The sequence below is a fragment of the Nycticebus coucang genome, chromosome 5 (assembly GCF_027406575.1).
Source record: "Nycticebus coucang isolate mNycCou1 chromosome 5, mNycCou1.pri, whole genome shotgun sequence".
NCBI lineage: Eukaryota > Metazoa > Chordata > Mammalia > Primates > Lorisidae > Nycticebus > Nycticebus coucang.
Window position 1 is genome coordinate 134,237,025 of NC_069784.1, and position 7,412 is coordinate 134,244,436.

At 42.1% G+C, this 7,412-nt stretch overlaps 1 pseudogene; it reads left to right on the forward strand.

Annotated features, from left to right (window-relative positions):
• The first annotated feature begins 1,601 nt into the window (after positions 1–1,601).
• On the forward strand, positions 1,602–2,094 carry LOC128586288 (eukaryotic translation initiation factor 1A, X-chromosomal-like; annotated as a pseudogene).
• Positions 2,095–7,412: the final 5,318 nt, after the last annotated feature.

A 7,412-nucleotide genomic window follows, 5' to 3' on the forward strand; every position in this document is an offset into this window, starting at 1 on the left:
ACCCAACGCATCTACAAGCTGGGGCAGAGAAAGCTTCAGTCTCTAACTTTAGCCTCTGGCTCTAATCAGTTCTTATCCTATCTTTTGCTCTTTGTCTTTTCTATACATTTTCAGTCAAAGGAAATGCTAGGCTTTCCTAGACACCTGGATGAAACCTGGAAATAGTAGCAAATCTCTGCATAATATTTCCATAATATACGTATGCATGCTTGGTCTTTCCCACCCCACACCTTACTTCCAAGAGATTTGGGGGGCATGTTTTCTAACAAAAATGATGCAGGCAATTAGCCATTCAAAACCATCTTACCTTAGAGAGCTACCTTTTGATCATTAAAAAAAGCAGTTATTAAATGCAAGGAACATTGTAGATGTTGGGTAATATGTTACTCAATTTCTGGATCTTAAATTCAGTGAGGGAGGTAGATAAAGTAAGTAATTATCATATCAATGTACACAGCTATGATTTAATAAAAAAATAAAAATTAAGAAATAATTAAAGTGTTGTCCAATTAAGGTACTGCCTCTGGAAAGGCAGAATCTGTTTTAGAAGGGGAGCTCAGACTGGGACCTAAGAGCAGGCGCACTCAGCCCACTGCTGCCACCACCAGGGCCTGGAGAAGCCAAAACTTTACTTCAGCCACCTAACTAATAACTTTCTTCTAAGTCACCTGGGAAATCACAGATAACCACTGACCCTGTGTACTGCCAAAGAAATCACACGCAGATTACACTGCTGCAGGCACCCACAATCAAATTCAACATGTCCTACTCAACCAATTATATATACATCTTCAGGAAGAAAATTCTACCCTATGAAAGCAATTTCAAAAAGTGAGAAGCCACGACAGTACCAGATGCACTGAGACCAAAGGAAGGACATATGAAACGTGAAAAAGGAAAGAAATATAACTGACCACAATTGTTCAGCAGTAGATCCCAATCAAAAAGAAATTCTCAAAATGCAAGATAGAATTCAAACTATTAATTTCAAAGAAGCTCAATGAGATACAAGAGAAATCTGAACATCAATACAAAAAGAAATCAGAAAATTAATTTAGGATAGGAATGAAAAAATTAACAAGGAGGTAGATATTGTTAAGAAGAAAAAAGAATGAAAATTCTGGGACTGAAAACCTATTGAAGGAAATACAAAATACTTTGAAAAACTCCAATAATAAAATAGACCAAGCAGAAGAATCTCAGAACTTAAAGACAAGTCTTTTGAAATAACCTATTTAAAAAAAAAAAAAGAAAAAAGAAATAAAAATAATGAACAAAGCCTTCAAGACATCTGGGACTACAGAAAGTGACCTAACTTACAATTATCAGAATTGCTGAGGGTAGAGAGAAATCAGAAGGTTTAGAAAATGTAATTAATTAGATAATCAATAAAAACTTCCCGAGTCGATTTTTGCCGCCAGTGAGCGTGGACGCAGGCTGATCTCGGAAGAGCTTGGTGGCCGGACTCTCTGACACGTGCTACCTGACCTCCAGCTTCGGCTTCCTCCCGTGGGGTCCTTTGTGTCGCTGTCCCTCGGAGCAGTCACCACTGCCTCCCCCAGGAAAGAAGTCACAGACACCGCGAGGCCACCGTCTCCACCATGCCCAAAAATGAAGGTAAAGGAGATAAAACCAGACGCGGAGTTAAGAATGAGAATGAATCTGAGAAAAGAGAGCTGGTGTTCAAAGAAGATGGACCAGAGTGTGCCCAGGTCATCAAAACGTTAGGAAATGGAAGATCAGAGGCAATGTGTTTTGATGGAGTGAAGAGGTTATGTCCCATCAGAGGGAAATTGAGGAAAAAGGTTTGGATAAATACTTGAGACATCATATTGGTTGGTCTCAGAGACTACCAGGATAACGAAGCCGATGTGATTTTAAAATACAATGCAGATGAAGCTAGAAGTCTGAAGGCATATGGGGAACCTGCAGAGCATGCTAAAATCAATGAAACTGATACATTTGGTCCTGGAGATGATGATGAAATTCAGTTTGATGACATTGGAGATGATGATGAAGACACTGATATCTAAAAAACCTGGACATTGTACATTCCAGCTTTTCTGAAGATTGTCCTGCAATTTGGATTTGGGCCATCAAAAAGAAGATTAAAATCGCATTAGCATAAAAAAAACAACTTCCCAAGTCTAGCAAGAGAGTTAGACATCAAATGCAAGAGGCTCAGAGATCCTTAGGCAAATACTTTGCAAAAAGAATTTCACCATGGCATAATACATTCAGAATGTCTGAAGTCAAAGTGAAAGAAATAATTTTAAAATTAGCAAGAGAAAAAGCATCTGTCAGCCTATAAAAGATTATCAGTTCTCAGGCGGCGCCTGTGGCTCAGTGAGTAGGGCGCCGGCCCCATATGCCGAGGGTGGCAGGTTCAAACCCAGCCCCGGCCAAACTGCAACAAAAAAATAGCCGGGTGCTATGGCGGGCACCTGTAGTCCCAGTTACTCGGGAGGCTGAGGCAAGAGAATCGCTTAAGTCCAGGAGCTGGAGGTTGCTGTGAGCTGTGTGATGCCACGGCACTCTACCAAGGGCCATAAAGTGAGACTCTGTCTCTAAAAAAAAAAAAAAAAAAAAAGATTATCAGTTCTCAATGAGGAAAAACTGTTCTAGGTAATATGAGTTTTAGGGGACCTTCTTTAATACTGTTCCAAAGCCCTGAACTCACTGCTTTTACATACATCCTATTGCAAATCTTCATACTATGGAAGCAAAAAAAAAAAAAAAAAAAGAGAGAGAAAAGAAAAAAGAATGGCAATACTGCCACCTACTGTTAAAGAGCAAATACATTAATACTTTTAGTTAATAGGAAAAAAAGACAATCCTGAAATTTCCTCTGGACATTGACCCTTAAAGGTTCTGGAAGAGCAAGGCAAACAGAAGGCCTTCAACCCTAAGGAATCCCTGAGAATTAATGGAGCAGATACAAAGTGGCTCTTTGATTTTCAGATGAGCCCTGAGACATACGCTAGAATGAGAAGTTTCAGAGAAAGGATGCAGTTAGTGGGCACAGCAAAGATAAAATGTCTTTTTATCAGTAACCAGTAACTCTGATTTGGAACACAGGTGGTTTCAACCCTAAAATTTTAAGAAGACAGGGTACCTGCCCTAGGAAACGCCTCTCCAGCTGTAAAAATGAAACCGATCCATTTTAGCATCTGGCTAAAGAGGGAGTTTCTCGGAGGAAGCTAGTGCCTGGAGCATTCCCAAGTGGCAGTTGTTCTGGGTAGAAGGACAATCTGAGCACCTCTTGCTAGCTTGACTCTTGACTAGGGTCTCCACAGACCCTTTGGTTTTGGCCAAGGGCAGAGCTGCAGGCCCGGAGAGCCTGCCAGGCCCACAGGGAAAGGTTTGGGCTCTGGATTCAGGGCCTCTGGGCTGCAGGCCTGCCCACCCTGTGAGACCTGTCCATCCACCCTCTCCTTAGTGGGGCTCAGTGGCTCTAAGGGCCAGTGCCAGGGATTAGAAGAAAGGAGGGATAAACAGGCGGAACACAGATTTTTGAGGTAGTGAAAATATTGTGATACTACAATGGTGGATACCTGTCACATATTTGTCCAAACGCATGGAATGCACAGCACCGGGAGTGATCCCTGGGTAAACTGTGGACTTGTGGTGACAATGATGTGTCACGGTAAGTTCATCAGCTGGAGCAAATGCACTCCTCTGGTGGGGGAAAGCAGTGGAGGGGGCTGTGCATGTGGAGGGGAAGGGAGCATATGAGAACTCTCTGTGTTTTTTTGCTCAATTTTGCTGTGAACCTAAAACTATTTCTAAAATAATCTATTTTTTTAACTCCATTTCTGTTCCACCAATAACCATAAAGACAACTGAATACAGCCAAACAGAGAACAATAGAGGCTGGGCTGTATAATTGCCCTCATCTTTCCAGCATTTAAAATATTATAAATTCTGGTGTGGGTGCAAAATTTTGTCTTTTGAAAAATGAGAAGTGGCTCCTTAGAAGGGTTCAATTAAAGTAAAATTGAGGTATTGATTTTCATCTATTTCCTGCCTCTATAATCAGGAAATAAGTAAGAAATCTTATACTCCATAAAAAAAATCTAGAAAAACAAGTAAAACGTGTGCTTAGTTTACCAGGCAGAGAAAGGCAAGCATCAGAGGTTCTCACTCATGTAGGCGCTCAAGAAGCTGATCTCATGCAGGTGGAGAGCAGAATGATACCAGAGGCTGGGTGGAGAGAGATGAGGAAAGGGTGGTTCATGAAAACAAACACTTGGTTAGATGGAAGGAATAAATTCTAATATTCAATGGCAAAGTAGGGCAACTATAGTTACCAGCAATGCATCGTACATTTCAAAGCAGCCGGGAGAGAGGACTTGAAATGGAAGTACTTGGACACCTGGACTGGATCATTACACATTCTGTGCATGTGACAAAATATTGCATGTACCCCATAAGTATGTAAAATTATCAATTAACAATAAATAAAAGATGAGGGGAGAAGCTTGTGCTTAGTTTAAAACCTTAAAACCTGGCAGCGCCCTTAGCTCAGTGGGTAGGCACCAGCCACATACACCGAGACTGGAGAGTTCGAACCCATCCCCAGCCAGCTAAACAACAATGACAACTGCAACAAAAAATAGCCCAGTGTTGTGGCACGAGCTTGTAGTCCCAGCTACTTGAGGCAAGAGAATCACTTACGCCCACGAGTTGGAGGATGCTGTGAGCTATGACGCCACTGCACTCTACCAAGGGCAACAGCTTGAAACTTTGTCTCAAAAAAAAAGGATTAAAAAAAAAAACCCTAGGGCGGCACCTGTGGCTCAGTGAGTAGGGCACCAACCCCATACACCGAGGGTGGTGGGTTCAAACCCGGCCCTGGCCAAACTGCAACAAAATATAGCCGGGTGTTGTGGTGGGTGCCTGTGGTCCCAGCTACTGAGGAGGCTGAGGCAAGAGAATTGCCTAAGCCCAGGAGCTTGAGGTTGCTGTGAGCTGTGATGGCACAGCACTCTACCGAAGGCAATAAAGTGAGACTCTGTCTCTACAAAAAAAACAAAAACAAAAAAAACCCCTAAAATCTGAAAATTCTCCATGTTAAAATTCTCTAAGTGAAAATACTCCTTAGACAGAGACCAGGAGTTTAAGAGAAAGTTTTGTACAGTTGTCTTAATGTTAAAGATTTATACTGCTGAAATTTATTTCCTTTGCTAGATTTCATACATCATTAAGATTTGACCTATTTATGGTAACATTTTATTTATTCCTCATCTGGGATACAGAAGCATGGCCAAAAGAATGACTTAAATTTAATTAAGTTAGACACTGCTATGGATGGAAATGTATCCTCCAGGAATCCATATGTTGAAGCCTTAACCCACCCCCAACATGACTGTATACAGACAGGATCTTTAGGAGGTAATTAAGGTTAGACGAGATCGTAAGACTAGAGTCTGAATCTGACGGGACTGTGACTTTATAAGAAGAGGAAGGACTCTCTCTCCACCCCTCCCACATGAGGACACAGTAAGAAGGTAGCTATCTGTGAGCCATAAAAAGACCCTTCACCAGGAATTGAATTAACCAACACCTTGACCTTGGACTTCCAGCCTCCAGAACTGTTGAGAAAATAAGTGTCTGTTGTTTAAGCCACTTAGTCTCTGGGATTTTGTTATGGCCGCCTAAGATAAGGCAAACACAGTGTTAACTTCCTGTTAGAAAACTGACCCCATGAAGATTGCTACAATGCTAAACTACATGGCTAAGTGTCCCTTTATCACTCCAACCTACATGACAGTACTCCAAATTATCATATTTGACATGCTTTAGTTCAGAAGGATCATAAATCCTGGAACGGATAGGGATGATACGGCATTTCTTGTTTAAGGGGTTTTAAGCTGCACTGTTAGGATGTCTTGAGGCCTGCCACGTGAAGAGAGCTCTTTACTGAGCACCAATTATGTCCTAGCCACAGTGCCCAGAGATGCAGTTGTGAACAGTACAGTTCCCTGCTGTCTTAAAGCTTGCACCCTAATGGGGAGAAGCAGATAATAAGTAAAGAAATAAACATCTTAGATAATTACAGAATCTCCTGTGAATAAAGTAAATAGGTTTAAACAGATGGTCAAGGGAGGCCTCTTGACAGGCAACTTTTCAGGTGGAGGAAACCGCAGGGGCAAAGGCCAGAGGTGCAAAAGAATTGGGGGTGGCCTGGGAAATGCACAGCATATCAAGCCAAGACGAGAGGAGACTGAACCACTGGGGAAGAGCCAGGCCATGCAAAGTCTTGGACCTCAGAGTAAAGAAATGTAGGATGTATTCTAAGAGCAAAGGAATGGTGCTGGAGAGCTTTAAGCAGAAGAACGCACAACTGTGGGATTATTCTGGTTGGTACATAAACGGTGAGTTATGGGGAGGCAGCAGTGGATGCCAACCTGTCATTGAGGGGGCTTTTGGAGAAACGCAGGTAAGAGAGTATGGGATGAGAAGGTAAATTGTTCTTTTCTTTCTTATGAGACAGGGTCTTTCTGTTGCCCTGGCTGGAATGCAGTGGTGTGATTATAGCTCACTGCAGCCTACTTGTCTTGAACGATCCTCCCACTGCCTCCCAAGAGGTTGAAACTATGAGCATGTACTATCATACCCAGATAATTTTTTTGTTTTTTGTACAGATGGGATCTCACTATGTTGCCTAGGCTAGTCTTAGCTCAAACAACCCTACCACATCAGCTCCCAAAGTGCTGAGATTACAGCATAAATTGCTACACCTGTCCAGGTTATATTTTGGCAACAGAAATCACAAGACTAGCTGATAAATTTGGTAAAGGAAAGGAAAGAAAAAGTTAGTATTAACCTACATTTTCTGTTGACCAGCGGTTCTCAACCTGTGGGTCGCGACCCACAGGAACTGTATTAAAAGGCCGTGGCATTAGGAAGGTTGAGAACCACTGGTTTAAACAATTAGTCATGGCTCGAGGCCCGTAGCACAGTGGTTATCGCGCCGGCCACATGCACCGAGGTTGGCAGGTTCAAACCCGGCCCGGGCCTGCTAAACAACGACAACTGTAACAACAAAAAAAATAGCCAGGTGTTGTGGTGGGCACCTGTAGTCCCAGCTACTTGGGAGGCTGAGGTAAGAGAATTGCTTAAGCCCAAGAGTTTATGAGGTTCCTGTGAACTGTGACACCACAGCACTCTTACGAGGTGACATAGTGAGACTGTCTCAAAAATAAATAAATAAATAAATAATAAACAGTTGTTACCATGTAACTGAAATGGGAAAGACTTAAATTGGGGCAGACTTGTAAATTTGCATAACCCATAATTCACTACGGAGCAAGTTAGTTTGGAATACCTCTTAGCCATTCCGATAGAGCAGTCAGATAGGGAGTTGAACAAAAATCGAATTCATCTAGCTTAAGCAAAATAAGTAACTA